At 48.3% G+C, this 17880-nt stretch overlaps 2 non-coding genes across 2 annotated transcripts; both read right to left on the minus strand.

Moving 5' to 3' along the window:
• Positions 1-444: 444 nt before the first annotated feature.
• LOC118148676 (U6 spliceosomal RNA) lies at positions 445-551 on the minus strand. The gene has a single exon (XR_004735595.1). It is a non-coding gene; the product is annotated as a U6 spliceosomal RNA (small nuclear RNA).
• Positions 552-2231: 1680 nt separating this feature from the next.
• LOC118148682 (U6 spliceosomal RNA) lies at positions 2232-2336 on the minus strand. The gene has a single exon (XR_004735601.1). It is a non-coding gene; the product is annotated as a U6 spliceosomal RNA (small nuclear RNA).
• Between the last annotated feature and the right edge of the window lie 15544 nt (positions 2337-17880).

The following is a 17880-nucleotide window of genomic DNA, read 5'->3' on the forward strand; positions in this document are numbered from 1 at the left end:
CTGTGACTCAGGCCAGGAATCCTAGCACTTTGGGAAGCCAAGGTGGGCAGGTCACCTGAGGTCACGAGTTGGAGGTCAGCCTGGGCATCCCAGGTGAAAACCCACCTCATTTAAAAAAAGAGAAAAAGGAAAAATAGTAGACAGACTAGTGTGTACAATAGTGAAAAACGAGGTGCCAGATGACTCCACCCCCGCCCTGCCTTTCTTTTTAATGCAGTGTTCCCCTCTTGTCACCCAGGCTGGAGTGCAACGGTGGGATCTTGGTTTATTGCAACATCTGCCTCCTCAGTTCAAGCAATTGTCCTGCCCCAGAGTCCCCAGGACCAGACGTTGCAGGTGTCCAGGCCACCATGTCCAGCTAACTTTCTGTGAGTATAATTTTTTTTATTTACCTCAAATCTATCTCTATTTGATTTATACGAAACAGCCACAACGGCAAAAAGAAAAAATACGGAATGCTGCACACCTTTGCGTGTCATTCTTGGGCGGCGGCCATGCCGGCCTTCTGTGTATCGTCCCAATTTTTGTATAGGTGCTGCCGAAGCCAGCACATGTTATGCCCGGCTCAGCTGTTTTGCTTTTTCTGTTTTTATGCTTTTTATAGGGAGCGGGTTGCGCTGCATTGTTCAAGGCCAGTCTCAAACCTGTGACCTCACGATCCGCTCACCTTGGCCTTCCAAAGTACTGGAATTACAGGCATGAGCCACCAAGCACAATCCAAGTTTTTTTTCCTTTTTAAAGACCGGGTATCACCATGATGGTCAGACTGCTCTTGAACTGAACCTGCAGCTTCCAGTGATCCGTCGGCCTTGGTCTTCAACGTGCTTGAATGACAGGCTCATGTCAGCCACAGTGCCTGGCCGGCAGACTTTATTGTTACAAAAGAAATCACAGAGACTGGGCCAGGCACTGTGACTCACGCCAGCAATCCTAGCTCTTTGTTAGGCCAAGGTGGGTGGGTCACCTGAGGTCACGAGTTCAAGTTCAGCCTGGGCATCCCGGTCAAAACCCACCTTATTTTAAAAAAGAGAAAGAAAGGAAGTCAGACAGATCACTTCTTACAATTGTAAAAAACGAGGTGCTGGATGACTCCAATCCCCGCCCCGCCTTTCTTTATGAGCTAGTGTTTCCCTCTTGTCACCCAGGCTAGAGTGCAATGGTCCGATCTTGACTTATTGCAACATATGCCTCCTTGGTTCAAGCTATTGTCCTACCGCAGCCCCCCAGGTAGCTTGGGTTGCAGGTGTCCACACCACCACGTATAGCTAAATTTCCGTTCTTTTTTTCTTTTGTACCACAAATCTATCTTTATTTGTTTTCTACCAAACAGCCACAAAGGCAAAAACAAAAAAATATGGAGCGCTTTACACCTTGGCGTGTCATCACTGCATGGCAGCCACGCCTCCCTTCTGTGTATCATCCCAATTTTAGTGTAGGTGCTGCCGAAGCGAGCACATGCCATGCCAGGCTCAGCTTTTTTATTTTTTTCTGTTTTTATGTTTTTCATAGGAAGCAGGGTGCGCTGTGTCGTTCAAGGCCAGTCTCGAACCTCTGACCTCACGATCTGCTCACTTCGGCCTTCCAAAGTGCTGGGGTTATTGGCGTGAGCCACCGAGCCCAACCCAAGTTTTGTTTATGTTTTAAAGACGGGGGTTTCACCACATTGCTCGGGCCCATCTCCAACCTGCAACCTCGCATGATCCACCCGCCTTGGTCTTCACAGAGCTTGGATGACAGGCTCACATGAGACACCGTGCCCGGCTGGCCAACTTTATTGTTAAAGAACAAATCCGAGAGACTGGGACGGGCGCTGTGACTCACGCCAGCAATCCTAGCACTTTGGGAGGCCGAGGTGGGCGGGTCATCTGAGGTCACAAGTTCAAGGTCAGCCTGGGAATCCCATTGAAAACCCATCTCATTTAAAAAAAAAGAGAAAAAGAAAAAGAAAAGAAATCAGACAGAGCAGTGTATACAATTGTAAAAAACGAGGTGCCGGATAACTTCCCCCCCCACCCCGCCTTTCTGTATGATGTTGTGTTTCCCTCTTGTCACCCAGGCTGGAGTGCAATCTTGGCTTATTGCAACATCTGCCTCTTTAGTTCAAGTGATTGTCCTGCTGCAGCCTCCCAAGTAGCTGGGCTGGCAGGTGTCCACACCACCATGTCCAGCGAACTTCTTGTTTTTTGTACCTCAGACCTATCTGTATTTGATTTAACAGCCACAATGGCATAAAAATTACGGAACACTGCACACCTTTGCATGTCATCCTTGCACGGCGGCCACACTGACCTTCTGTGTCATCCCAATTTTAGTGTAGGTGCTGCCGAAGTGAGCACATGCCATGCCCTGCTCAGCTTTTTTATTTATTTCTGTTTTTATGTATTTTTATAGGGAGCGGGTTGCACTGTGTCATTCAAGGCCAGTCTCGAACCTGCGACCTCACGATCTGCTTGCCTTGGCCATCCAAAGTGCTAGAATTACAGGCATGAGCCGCCGAGCCCAACCTAAGTTCTCACCCTAACCCTAACCCTAACCCCTAACCCTAACCCTAACCCCTCACCCTAACCCTAACCCTAACCCTAACCCTAACCCTAACCCCTCACCCTAACCCTAACCCTAAGCATAACCCTGACCCTGACCTTGACCATGACCCTAACCCTTGGAAATTCTGCCAGGGTGGCATGAGGAGGTTCAGGATGGTCCCAAGAGAGACCAATGGGATGATCAGGGCCATGTTCAGGGTCTACTGTCAGCAGGAATAGACCTTAACCTAATCGTAGAAAATAACACTGAAATCGGTACACGTTTTTTATATAATTGGTTTTCTCTATGTTGCCCAGGCTGGTCTTTAATTTCTGGCTTCAGTGGCTCCTCCTGCCTCAGCCTTCAGGAGCTCTGGGGTTGTTGTTGTGAGCCACAGTGCCTGCCTGAAATCAACATTCTCCAAACAAGAATATTTGCGGAAATGTGCCCCACACCTGTTTACTGTAATGTGACTTTGTCATGCTGTTTGGCTGTTATGCGTTTTGGGCGGATCATCAATCCTTGATGACTGATGATCAGTGATTTCTTAGGGCTTTGACAATTGACAAGACCTCCACTACGAAACAGTGGGATGGAAACTGTCTCATCCGTGTTTTCTATGAGAACGTCTGTGGTTTCAGTGGCTTGGATCCACAGTTTCTGGGAGCCCGGGACTAGTGATGTGGCCCTTGGGAGGTCCTGGAGGGGCTCCTCAGGCTTCCGCCTTCACGAAAGGTCCCGTTTTCTTCAGAGCTCAGACTGGCCGACATGGCCCTGGAGTCCGAGGGGAGTTTGTCCCCTCCTGGCAGCCATCACCAGTGGGGCACAGAGGTCACAGGGGCCGCATGTAAAAATGTTCCCAGTCTCCTCCTGCCAGGGCTGCACCTGTGCCTGGCTGTGGTCACCAAGAGCTCTGAGGTTGATGCCCCCAATGGGTGCTGGATGCCCTCTGCACACCCCAAATCAACAACGTGATCCCGGGGGACTGGGAGTGGATGGGCATAGGGTGCTCATCAGCCTCCTGGGATCCAGATCCACCCGTGGGCATTCGCGCTGGGTGTCGGGCGCCACCTGGTGGATTTTCCATGCACTTTCCTCGGAGTTCAGTCGCGGGCATTTGCTCCGTGAGTCGGACGCCACCTGGTGGACTTTCCATGTACTTTCCCCCGAGTTCCATAGCGGGTGTTTGCGCCGGGTGTCAGGCGCCACCTGGTGGACTTTCCATGTACTTTCCTTGTAGTTCCACTGGGAACTCTGTTCCCAGGACTGGGACACCCACCTTCTCCACGTGCAATCTTGTCACTGCAAGCGGGCCAGAGTTTCTCTCTCCCGAAAATTTAGGAGCTCATAAAAGCCTACAACCTGAACCTCCTTCCAGTGAAACCTGTTAAAAGATGAAGGCTTTTCAGGATGGAGATGAAATGGATGTCTCAGGCAAAATGGTCCTGCTGATCAGATATCTGGGAGGAAGCAGGTTCTGGGACCGCCCTCTGTGGGACTTTCCACAGTGGCTCTGGCTGGGAAGTGGGCACGGGAGGCAGGAGGCTGAGTGTGGGTCCTATCAGTGAACTGCCGGATGCACAGACTGAACCAAGGGGCATAGACTAGAGAAACTGTGCAGGACCCGACCAATCAGTTAACACGCCAGCCCAATGATGACAGAGCTGGTCCATCACTCATTACTCATTTCTTTATTTTTTGTTTTCTGCTTTTGTTTCTTTTGTTTAGGGGGTTTGGTTTTGGTTTTTGGGACAGGATCTCGCCTTGTCACCCAGGCTGGAGAGCAGCCTCAGCCCCCTGGGCTCAAGCAATCCTGCTGCCTCAGCCCCTGAGTAACTCGAACTGCATAATTAAGTTTTGCATGTTTTTGTATATGCAGGATCTCACTATGTTTCCCAGTCTTGTCTCAAACTCCTGGGCTGAAGGAATCCTCCTGCCTTGGCTTCTCAAAGCACCGGGATTATAGCTGCATCCACCACTCTCAGCCTCTGCACCCATTTCTTTCACAGTCCTCTGACCATGTGAGGTGGTCAACGATCACAGGCCCAGGCCTCCTGGTTCTGGTTAGCACAGCACAATACTGCTGGGCTGGCTCACTGTCCATGGCAGGGGGATGCAAGATCCAAGGTGCAGAGCGGTGGCCGGCTGGCAGGAGGCAGAGGGCCCATGGGCAGGGACCCATCTGCGTAGGCTAGCTGGCTGCACTCCAGGGTCTGGAATGGCAAGTGTGGTGGGAGAGAACTGAACATGCACAAGCTGGGAGGTCAGCTGCAGCCAAGAGCACCTGGGTCTGGGTTCCTCCCCAGGTAGGCAGCCTCACCAAGGCGTGCCAGGTCTCTTGAGGTACCCTCTCTGCTGAATGCATGCAGTCTCCTCTGCTCTCCAAAGCAAAGTGTGGTCAGGTCAGGATAGGACACAGATGGAAGAGTGCTTTGAAATATGGGTCCTATAGGTTTCTTCCTGTCCTTGACAGCCAGAGTGCTCTCTCTCTTCTTGCAGTAGAACTCAGCACGGAGCTCTCCAAGGACCCGTGGGGCTGCCCCTCCACCCCAGCCCCACAGGTTCTTCCCCCTCCTCAGATGGAGCTGGGGCCAAGCCCCAGACCTGTGTAGCTGCACTTCCTTGGGACAATTAGCTGCTTCCAGAAAAAGTCCTCAGTTCACACCGAAAGGGGAAAATGGAATGAAGACACACCACAGGGGCCAACGACATTCCCAGCAAGGTTCAAGCATGACAGCAGCAGAAAGGACACAGGAGACTTTGATGCCATGTCCTGGAGACCCTCCAGTGACTAACAAGCCCTCTTTTTCTGCCCAGCTCAAGGACAATTACTGTGCCAGCAGAAAGTTGGTCTCTTGGTCACAGCTTCCCCATTAGGAAAACTTTCTTCTCTGTAACACCAAGGGACTGTGACCTCAGGCCTGGAGTGGTGCTTTCTGAGGAAGGCACACAGTGCAGGGTGGAGACTGTGGTGAACTGGAGGTTTTGGTGGGGGTGAGTGGGACAAGAGAGCAGCCTGTGGCCACACTGCCCCGAGGGAGCCCAACCTTATAGGCTGCCTTCTAAGAATGTACTGGGGAGTCCGGGAATGGCAGTTGGTGATTCCCAGGATGTAGGGGTCCTCTTGTATCTGTGTTGGAGATCAGGGCAGTGTCTTTCAGCAAGATTAGCAAAGGCTCAGTCCCCTTTGCCACACTCATTCCTGCTATTATCATGAAACAGTGAGGTCCCCTTTGTCACAATCATCCCCGCTATTACCATGAAACACTGAGGTCCCCTTTGTCACACTCATCCCCGCTACTGCCATGAAACGCTGAGGTCCCCTTTGTCACACTCATCCCCGCTATTGCCATGAAACAGTGAGATGCTTTCAAAAGCATGATTGGTGTCACCCTAGAGAGAATATAAGGAAAATCAATAGAAGAAAGCCCCAAACCTCTAAATAAACACAAGGTAGGGGCTAATCTTCCCTCCCCCATGATCTGGTGAGACTCAAAGGGGAACAGCCTCAAGGGACTCTGTGCACTTCCTGAGGCCCTTCATATAACACCAGTCACTGGGCACTGCCTGCCACACATGGGCACCTCCTCTGGGGGTGCTGCCACTCCTCAGCCTCCCCCACCCCGCCCCGTCTGTCTCTCTCCTTCAGGAACTCTCCTTTAGGCTATTCTTGGGGGCTGGACTCAGGGCTCAGTGAATGGGTGGCTTCAAATCTTTGGAGGCAGGTTAGCTTTGCTTGGCTGGCACCGCTGGGCACCCTGGTGACTCAGGCTGTGTGGGGCAGGTTGGGTCTGGGGAGGTGGGCAGCACTTAATGCTACTGACATGTAAGCTCAAAAATGGACTAAAATGTAAATCTTATTTAATGGGTATTTTCTCTCAGTTAGGAAAACCAATTTTCAGTACACCAGGAAACATTCTGGATGGCTTAGAAAGTGAGATTATAAGGCAAATGAAGCTCTGACTCATGACAAAACACAGATGAGTCTCAGAAACCTAATTCTAAGTGAAAGAAGCTAGACATGTACCTTAAAGGTAAGGCCATGTGCATTAAAGGCTATGTATTCTGGATATCTCACCTCCCCAGCCTGGGTGACAGAGCCAGAGCCTGTCTCAATAAAAAAGTGAACATGAGAAGCATATACTATTCTGCATGCTCTGTTTGGTTCAGGCACTGCTAACCTTTGTTAGAGATCAGTGAGGACCACCAAAAGAAGATTGCATAAAGCATGAGTTATTCAGCGTTTCCTCTAGCAAGGGTGTCGGCCACCGCTTGTCTATGGGTGGGGGGACTCAAAGGCCGAGAGGACTGGGGAGACTTCATGATGCAAAAAGGTGGCACGGCCTGATTCCAGGTGTGGCTGAGAAATCTGGAGGGGACTGACTGGAAGACAGCATCCTAGGTGATTGATTACAGAAACATATTTGACATTCCTCAGCTGGGTGTAAGGTGGAAGAGGAATTAGAAATGAGGGAAGCTGTCTGTCCCTGATTAGCTCCTAACTGCCTGGGGCTGATGGCTGCAGAGGTTGTGGTCTGGCTTTCTGGGCTGGTTGCTGCAGGTTGTGGGTCTCAGCCTCTGGGGCTGGAGCTGGCAATTCCCCTGTTCCTTGGTGGCTTTTGAAATTTCTGCAGACAGGAATCCCTCCTTTGTCATTTTCAATCAAGTGGATAGTTTCGGAGGACAAGGTTTAGTGGTTTAATAAGAACTAACAACAACAGTAAAGGTTTTAATAATAACAACAACAACGATGATGATTATTGCACAAACATGAAGATTTTACCACCTTGCAACTCAGATCCCACAATAAATATAAAAACCGCAGCTCACCTGGTATGGCCACTGGCGAAACTTACAAGAGGCTATAGAAGTGGCTGCCAAGCACAGGTAAAGAGGTGCATATGTGTAATTCCAGCACTTTGGGAGGGTGAGGCTGGTGGATCACTTGAGCCTAGGAGTTGAAGACCAGCCTGGGCAATATAGCGAGGACCAGTCTCCACAAAAAATGAACTATTATAATTAGTCAGGCTTGGTGGCATGCGCCTGTAGTCCCACCTAGGTGGAAGGATTGCTTGATCCTGGGAGAGGAGGTTGCAGTGAGCAGAATGTGCCCCCCCACCTCAAAAAACAACAACAACAAAAAGATGTGGCAGCCAGGTGACACCCAACAGCCATTCCAGACGTCTCTGGGAGGAATCTGCTTAACTACAGGGGGGAAGGCACACCACCGGCTGCCAGACATCCTCCTTCCTGGTCCACCTGCACTGGCTTTTCCTGGCCTGGGGCGTTTTCCCCAACCACTCATGCATGCGGAAACCATTCCTTGTCTCCAAAAGGGAGGACTTGGAAAATACCTGAGAGGCACCTCCCAGGGCCAGACCCTAGGAGAGATGGCAACCAGGTACATTTACCAGAGAGAACATGGGAAGGTGGCCTCTGAGGGAGGCCCCTGTGGCTGCTCAGCTGGCTGGGCCACCACTGCAGGGCACCCAGGAGTGCAGTGGGACTGGTGTAACCACAATGCTGGTAGTGCCACCATCCTGCAGGACCACACCTGCACTGGCCACCCTGGCCAACCCGCTCCCCAGCTATGCCTTGGCAGTTCAGCAATGTCGTTTTGTGAGTGGATGGTTAGACAGGTAATGGAGGGAAACAGGGCTTGGGAGAGATACAGTGGAAGGGGAATGCATTTGACTCATTGATGAACTTTATGATGTGGGGTGACAGAATGGAACAACCTGGAAGGAGTCAGAAGACTCTGGAAGGGTTTTGGACCAGGTTACTTGGTGCTCAGGAGATAATGAGTTTAGACAGTAAAACTGGGGCCCAACCAAGTAGAGGAAGATGACCAAGATCTTACTATTGGATTATTATTTTCCCTCTATTTCAATCACAGTCCCCCTCATCATTACATTCACAAAATGTAATAGTTTTTGTGAAAACAAAAGGATTGTGCCCCACTAATAAAATACAAGTGATTTTAAAATATTTTGTCACAGATTCATTTCTTTTGAAATGTATATTAGAGATATATATTTTATGAATATTTAATAACTCTACTATGTACATATAAATACAAAATAAAATTAAGCCTATTACATAAATACAACTACAAATAAACAGCAGAGCCTCTGAGCCGTGTCTTCTGGAGCTTTTGAGAAGGTTACCAAGATGCAGTGTAAGTTCACATATGCATTGGTATGGGTACGATTTGAAATATGTTTGACCTGACACATTCACATGTGAACATTTTTGTTTCTGTTTTTCCTGAGACAGGGTCTCACTCTGTCGCCCACACTGCAGTGCAGTGTCACGATGTTGGCCAACCTCAACTTCTGCCTCCCAGGCTCAAGAGGTTCTCCTGTCTCAGCCTCCTGAGTAGCTGGGATTACAGGTGCATGCCACTAACACCTAGCTATTTTTTTTTATTTTTATTCATTTTTAGTACAGATGGGGTTTCACCATGTTAGCAACACCGGTCCACTAAAATAAGTGCACTTTATATTTTTAAGATTGCCAGGAAGCTGCTTTTCTTATTCAGAATCAAAGAGGATAATGAGTTACATTCTCTGCTCAGAGAAGATACACGTAGCTGTTACAGAAATGGCAGCATTGTTTCCCAAAAAACCCAAGTGTGACATGGTGAGGACTTCCCTTCATTCACTGACATCCAGTGCCTACCGACTGCAGTCAGAATGCAAGAAGACCCTCCCGACGGACCCAGGTTCACCCACAGATGTCCAGCTGGTCACACAGCAAGTCATCCAGTGTGCGTACAACATCACCAGGGCTGCCAAGCAGCTGGTCACCGTCACCACCAAAGAGAACAACAACTGAGACGAGCAGGGCGCTGCCTCCTCTTTTCTTGTTGTTTTATAAATGAGGTTAGCCACCTGTCTCAGCAAAGCCTGTGTGGGGTGGGTAACAGGTGAGCGACTGACCCTGTGCGTCCTGACATTAAAGACCAGCTAACTTGGCATGAACTTCCCTCCACAGCCACACACTCACATGAACACACACACACATGCTCATGTAACCCACACTTCCTAGTTCAGATCACACAAACACTCTCACCTTCAGTGAGGTCTGGAAAATGGGTTGGGGGTGTAACATGGACCCATGGATGCTGCAAACTGCTGAAGTGACATTTTCCTGAGAAGGATCATCTGAAACTACTTTGTCCACAGTGTCCTGGTGCCTATGCAAATTCCCTCAGGCCTCTTGGTGCATCTGTGAGCTGCTGTGCATGATCCTTATGTAACGGCCCTCAGGAAGCCACGGGCATCCACCAGTGCCACAGCAACCCCAGGGTGCCAGATGACCTTCTTGCTCCTGGACGTGCTCCCACCCTGCACCCTCTGCTCCAGCCCCACCTGCCTGGCCCACACCCACCATGAGGTCTGGCTTGGGTTCGGCTTTGGTTCATCTGTGGTGCCCAGAAGGCCTGTGCCAGTCCATTTTCACATTAAAAGGACACCTAAGGGAGGGTAAAGTGTAAAAAAAAAGGAGGTTTAAGTCTAGGTGCAGTGGCTCATGCCTGCAATCCCAGCACTTTGGAAGGCCCACGCGGGAAGATCACAAGTTCAGGAGATGGAGACCATCCTGGCTAATATGGTGAAATCCTGTCTCTACTGAAAAGACAAAAAGAAATTAGCCAGGCGTGGTGGTGAGTGCCTGTAGTCCCAGCAACTCGGGAGGCTGAGGTAGGAGAATCACCTGAACCTGGTGGGCAGAGGTTGCAGTGAGCCGAGATCAGGCCACTGCACTGCAGCCTGGGTGATAGAGTAAGACTCCATCTCAACAACAAAAAAAAAAAAAAGAAAAAGAAAGGAAAAGAGGTTTAACTGGCTCACAGCACTGCAGGCTGCACAGGAAGCCTGGATCCTGGTGAGGCCTCAGGAAACTTCTGTGGGTGGTGGAAGGTGAAGGGAGCCCTTGCATCACAGGGCAAGAGCCGGAGCAAGTGGGGGCAGGTACCAGGCTCTTTAAACAGCAGGTAAAGCCCAGCCCAGTCCATGCCTCAATTTCGTCCTTCTGAGACCCTGAGTAGGGACGTAGCTCCTGCTGGCCCACGGAGCTGTGGGTGATGAATGTGAGCTGCTGTGGCTGAGTTAGGGTCACTGGTTACCCACGATAGAGAACATGCCCAGTGCCTTCCCCATCCTCCAGTGTCTATGTAAAGCACACCCAGGTTCAACCTCACATTCATTTGAAATACCAGGTGGTTTCTGTTTCCCGACTAGATAGATACAGAAGCAGCCATCAAATTCAACCTTGAACAGTAAAAGGGCATCTCTCACTGCCTGCAGGAGGTCTCCTCTCTGCACACACGGTGGCCGCTTGCTTCTCTCCAAGGAAGCTTCTTGATGCCAAAGAGTTCTGCTCCCAAGAGAATTGTCCTCATGTGCCTCTGAAATGCACCTTCTTGCCAGTTCTAACTTGTGTGGTGTGCTAGGCCTTTAGGCTCCCCAGTATATGAAACCCTGGCCCTCCCCTCCATCAGAAAGTCCATCAGTTTAAAGAACTTGGTACCTGCCCCCTCTTGCTCCAGCTCTCGCCTTGTGACACGTGGGCTCCCTTAACCTTCCACCACCCGTGGAAGCTTCCTGAGGATGTCTCATGATCTTATGGCAGTTCTCATTTGTAATAGATTTTCCCTATTAAGTTGTAGTTACTCAGTTGTTAGACTGTGGCATGTATCCTGACAAAGCACTGCTTCATGAGGAAGAGAGTGCAATTATGAAGCCTCAGCCCTTGGAAGAGAAGGCAGGACCCAAATGCATATTTATTCTAAAACACATGGAAACAAAACAGGCACATAGCTCCATAAAAGAAGAGGCTTGAGGGCTGGCAAATTAAATGGGGAAAAGGGTATTAAAGTTTTATAAGTGTAAAAAAAATAAAGTCAATTAATGGGATTGTTATTAAAATATTCATAATGTGGACACTTTAATATGGATGTAGGTGAAATGCAACTCTAGTTATGAAGAAATTTTCAATACAACAAGCACATTAGGAAGTCTCCAATGATTAACAAAACATATACATTCAATTACCAACCCACCTACCCATCCACCTGCCCATCTACTCATCTACCTATCAATCTGTCCATCTACCTACCCATCTACCATCTACCTACCCATCCACTGTCTACCTATCAACCTCTCTATATACCTACCCATCCACCATCTACCAACCCATTTACCTATCTACCTACCCATCTATCATTTACCTATCAATCTGTCCATCTACCTACCCATCTACCAACTACCTACCTGTCTGCCCATCAACCTACATATCTACCATCTACCTATCCCTCTACCCATCTATGCACTTATCTACCATCTACTTATTCATCTACCCATTAAGCTACCCATCTTCTCATCTACCTGCCCATCTCCTCATCTACCTACCCATCACCCCATCTACCTATTTATCTAATCTACTACCTACCCATCTTCCAACGAATATATCTGCATGTCTACCTACCTAAGGAACCATCACCCCATCTACTTACCCATCTACTAACTTATCTACCCACCTGCCTACCCATGTATCTACATATCTACCTACCCATCTACACATTTACCCACCCATCTACACATCTCTTAACAATCTCTCCATACATCTACTCATCCATTTACCTACCCAGCAGCACTAAAGCAGAGACAGTTTTAGCTGTGTATTTTGCTCAAGTGCCATAGCACTTCATCCAGGGACAGTGTTAGCTGTATGTTTTGAAAACGTTGTCTCTAAGTGCTACAGATGATGAAGGTAGAATGAGTGAGGTGTGTTCACTTGAGCTGAGCCTTCTTTTAGTCATAAAAGATTTGGTTATATTTTCCTTCTTTAGAACTGATTCTCATTCTTGTCAATCAACTGTGAACTTTCTGTGTTAATTTCTAGCACTGGTAATAGAGTTAATCCAAAATTATAGGTGAATTAAAGTCCAGATAGACAAGTATACTCAGCAAACCAGGCACTGAGCTGAAAAAGGGATTGTTTCCCAGTAGGCCTTGAGGCCCACATTAATCCTTGGGCAAAAATCGAGAAATAGAGACAGAAAGTGACTCACGTAAGGTGTCACTTGAAAGTGAGTGGCTGAATGACTGGCAGAGGGCTGGAAATCAAATCCAAATCCCCTGACCTCTAATTTCCGCAGGTACACTGCCTCCCCAAGGCCCAATTTTACGGTTCAATGGCTTAACGAGGGCTTTCCTGGATTGAAGTCCACATTATAAGACATTAGATTCCATCAGCACAGTTTCTGGCTCCTTGTCTCTAATGGTAATTTGCCCAGTGAAAATTTTAACATTGGGTCTAACCTGAGAGATCTTGATGTTCAGCCTGAAATTCTTCCAAAGTCTTGATTAACTTAGGAGTTCCTGCCACAAAGTGAGTCAAGAACCCTCTTCAGCAAAGGTGAGCCTGACTCAGGGGTGAATGGGAAATGAGACGGTGTCCATCACCACCCTCCCACCAATTACCAAGATAAAAATTCAAGATGGCACTGTAGGAGCAGCTCAGGATTGCAGCTCCCAGTGAAAGCACAGAGGGTGAGTGGATGCTGCATTTCCAGATGGATGTTTATTGCCCACAGACCAGGAGATTCCAAAGTGGAGGAGTCCCACGGGTGGCTGGTGTGGATGTTTTAGTCGGCATGGCTGTTTTGGCTGGCACTGCAGCACAGCGGCTCTCCGTACAAAATACACTGGTCTAGTTGCCCTGTTAAACTGGCAATTGGAGATCCGGGAAGGCAGATTAGCCCATTCATCTGATTAAATGGGACTGAAACATAAAGCAGGCCAGGAGATTCCCGGGCAGCCACGTTGTTTCAACCAGTGCAGTGGGTCGCCGCATGGGAAATCACACAGATCCCAACACTCTTTCAGCAGGTGACTGAAACACCTGGGAGGAGTCAACCATTCAACTTTCTAAAAAAGGGCTCTCAGGCAGGGAGCCAGGTGATCAGGCTCAGTGGGTCCCATGCCCACAAAAACAAACAAACAAACAAACAAACAGCAATTGGGAACACTCGGGGTTGAGAGTTTCATGGCAATCACAGCTAAAACCGGGATGGCCCAGCTCTGTTGGGGAGGGGTGTCCGCCATTACTGAGGCACTCCACGCCTATGGAGGTAGTCTGCCATTGCTGACACAGCCTGCCGTTGCCGAGGCAACCCACAATAACAGAGAGAGTCTGCCATTACAGAGGCAGGCCAACATTGCCAAGGCAGTTCTAACCACACACATATAAACAGGACTGCAGGGAAATACACATGGCAGCAGGGCGGAGCCAGCAGCAGGACGGACCCCACAGCAGCTCAGCAAAGCCTCTGCAGGAAGTGACTAGGCTGCCTCCTTGCTGAGCAGGACAGCCCTGAAAAAAGAAAGGCAGCCATGCAATGGATACTCATAAATAAAGCCCTAACTCCCAGGGACAGAGCACCTCGGGAAAAAAAAGGGGGTTTATGAGTTCTGCTGCAGCAGACCTAAACATACCTGCCTAGCAGCTCCAAATGAACAATGGAGCTCACAGCTCAGCACTTGAGCTCCTGTAAAGAACAGACTGTCTCCTCAAGCAGCTCCCTGACCCCCGTATATCCAAAGATTCACCTCACAAAGGACTGATCAGACTGACATTTGGCAGGCATCATTCTGGGACAAAGATAACAGAAGAAGAAACTGGTAGCAACCCTTACCATTCTGCAGCTACTGCAGGTGACCCCCAGGCAAGGAGGGCCTGGAGAGGACCTCAGCAGTCCTACAGCAGAGGGGCCAGACTGTTAGGAGGAAAACTAAGCAACAGAAATAACTTCATCATCAATAATCTGGACGTCCACTCAGAGACTCAATCGGAAAATCAGCAACTACACAAATGGCAGGTGGATAAATCCACAAATATGGGAAGAAAACAGCACAAAAAGGAGAAAAACGCCTGAAACCAAAACACCTCGCCTCCTACAAGGGACCACAACTCCTCACCAGCAAGGAAACAAAGCTGGACGGAGAATGAGTATGATGAAATGATGGAATCAGACTTTAGAAGGCGGGTAATGAGAAACTTCCATGAGCTAAAAGAACATGTTCTAACTCAATGCAAAGAAACTAAGAACCTTGAAAAAACATTTGAGGAAATGATAACAAGAATGGACAACTTAGAGAGGAATATAACTGAATTGATGGAGATGAAAAACACAGCACGAGAACTTCGCAAAGCACGCACAAGTTTCAACAGCCGAATTGACCAAGCAGAAGAAAGAATATCAGAGGTAGAAGATCAACTCAATGAAATAAAACAAGAAACCAAGATCAGAGAAAAAAGCACACACACAAAAAAATGAACAAAGTCTCCAAGAAATGTGGGACTATGTTAAGAGACCTAATCTACGTTTGATAGGTGTACCTGAATGTGATGAAGAGAATGAATCCAAGCTGGAAAATACTCTTAAGGATATTATCCAGAAAAATTTCCCCAACCTAGCAAGGTAGGCCAATATTCAAGTCCAGGAAATACAGAGAACCCCACAAAGATATTCCACAAGAAGAGCAACCCCAAGGCACATAATCATCAGATTCACCAGGGTTGAAATGAAGGAGAAAATGAAGGAGAGTGGGGGCCAATATTAAACATCCTTAAAAGAACTTTTGGGGAAAAAGAAGATGGCACAGGAGGAGCAACTCAGGATTACAGCTCTCAGTGAAGACACAGAGGGTGAGTGAAAGCCGCATTTCCAGACGGATCTTTGTTGCCCACAGAATGGGGAAATTCCCAGGTGTAGGAGAGACACGGGACGCCAGCGCAGCTGGTATGGCTGGCGCAGCCATTTCGACTGGTGCCGCAGCGCAGCAGCACTCCCCACAAAATGCACTGGTCTGGATGCCCTGTTAAACTGGCAATCTGAGAGTTGGGAGAGCAGATTAGCATATCCATCTGATTAAATGGGACTTGGACAGTGAGCCAGACCAGGAGATTCCCAGGAAACGATGTTTGAGCTGGTGCAGTTGGTTGCTGCATGGGAAATCACACAGATCCCGGTGCCATATCAGCTGGCGACTGAAACACCTGGGAGAGAGTCAACCGTTCAACTTAAAAAAAAGAAAACAAAGAGCTCTGAGGCAGGGAGCCAGGTGATCAGGCTCGGCAGGTCCCACCCCCACAGGGACAAACAAAACAGCGATTCAAAGTGCTCAGGGTTGAGAGTTTCACTGTGGACATAGCTGAACCCAGGATGGTGCAGCTCGGTGGGGGAGGGGAGTCCGCCATTACTGAGGCATTCCGCCCCTACTGAGGTACACTCCCATTGCTGATGCAGCCTGCTGTTGCCAAGGCAACCCACCATAACAGAGAGACTCCACCAACAGGGCGGAGCCCACGGCAACAGGGCAGACCTGACGGCAGCAGGGTGAAGCCTTGGCAGGCAAATAGCGACTAGACTGCCTCCTACCAGGGCAGGACAGTGCAACAGATACTCATAAAAAAAGCCCTAACTCCCGGGGACAGAGCACCTGAGGAAAAAAAGGGGTTTTATGAGTTCTGCTGCAGCAGACTTAAATGCACCTGCCTAACAGCCCTAAATGATCAACGGAGCTCACAGCTCAGCACTTGAGCTCCTATAAAGTATAGACTGTCTCCTCAAGCAGCTCCCTGACCCCTGTATATCCAGAGTCACCTCAACAAGGACTGATCAGAATGACATTTGGCGGATATCATTCTGGGACAAAGATAGCAGAAGAAGAAACTGGTAGCATCCCTCACTGTTCCGCAGCTGCTTCAGGTGTACCCCAGACAAGCAGGGCCTGGAGAGGACCTCAGCAGTCATACAGCAGAGGGGCTAGACTGTTAGAAGGAAAACTAAGTAACAAAAATACTTCATCATCAACAATCCGAGTGTCCACTCAGGGACCCAATCAAAAAGTCAGCAACTACTCAGATGACAGGTGGATAAATCCACAAAGATGGGAAGAAACCAGTGCAAAAAGGAGAAAAACACCTGAAACCAAAACACCTCGCCTCCTACAAAAGACCAAAACTGCTCACCATCAAGGGAACAAAGCTGGATGGAGAATTAGTGTGATGAAATGATGGAATCAGACTTCAGAAGGTTGGTAATGAGAAACTTCCGTGAGCGGCCAGGCACGGTGGCTCAAGCCTGCAATCCCAGCACTTTGGGAGGCCGAGGCAGGTGGATCACAAGGTCAAAAGATCAAGACCATCCTGGTCAACATGGTGAAACCCTGTCTCTACTAAAAATATACAAAAAATTAGCAGGGCATGGTGGCACGTGCTTGTAATCCCAGCTACTCAGGAGGCTGAGGCAGGAGAATTGCCTGAACCCAGGAGGCGGAGGTTGCCGTGAGCTGAGATCACGCCATTGAACTCCAGCCTGGGTTACAAGCGTGAAACTCTGTCTCAAAAACAAAAAAACAGAAACTTCCATGAGCTAAAAGAACATGTTCTAACAATGCAAAGAAACTAAGAACCTTGAAAAAAGATTTGAGGAAATGATAACAAGAATGGACAACTTAGAGAGGAATATGAATGAATTGAAGGAGCTGAAAAACACAACATGAGAACTCCGCGAAGCATGCACAAGTTTCAACAGCCAAATTGACCAAGCAGAAGAAAGAATATAAGAAGTCGAAGATCAACTCAATGAAATAAAATGAGAAACCAACATTAGAGTAAAAACGCGCAATAAGGAATGAACAAAGTCTCAAGGAAATGTGGGACTATGTGAAGAGACCTAACCTATGTTTGATTGGTGTACCAGAATATGACAAAGAGAATGAACCCAAGCTGGAAAATACTCTTCAGGATATTATCCAGGGAAATTTCCCCAATCTAGCAAGACAGATCAATATTAAAGTCCAGGAAATACAGAGAATACCACAAAGATATTCTGGAAGAAGAGTAACCCCAAGGCACATAATCGTCAGATTCACCAGGGTTGATATGAAGGAGAAAATGCTAAGGGCAGCCAGAGAGAAAGGTTGGGTTACCCACAAAGGGAAGCCCATCAGACTCACAGCAGATCTCTCAGCAGAAACCCTACAAGCCAGAAGAGAGTGGGGCCCATATTCAACATCCTTAAAGAAAAGAACTTTCATCCCAGAATTTCATATCAAGCCAAACTGAGCTTCATAAGTGAAGGAAAAATAAAATCCTTTGTGAACAAGCAAGTACTGAGAGATTTTGTCACCACCAGGCCTGCTTTACAAGAGCTCCTGAAAGAGGTACTACACATAGAAAGGAACAACCAGTACCAGCCATTCCAAAAACATAATAAATGCTAAAGAGCATCAATAAAATGAAGAATCTGTGTCAACTAATGGGCAAAACAGCCAGCTAGCATCA

The sequence above is a fragment of the Callithrix jacchus genome, chromosome 16 (assembly GCF_049354715.1).
Source record: "Callithrix jacchus isolate 240 chromosome 16, calJac240_pri, whole genome shotgun sequence".
Taxonomy (NCBI): Eukaryota; Metazoa; Chordata; class Mammalia; order Primates; family Cebidae; genus Callithrix; species Callithrix jacchus.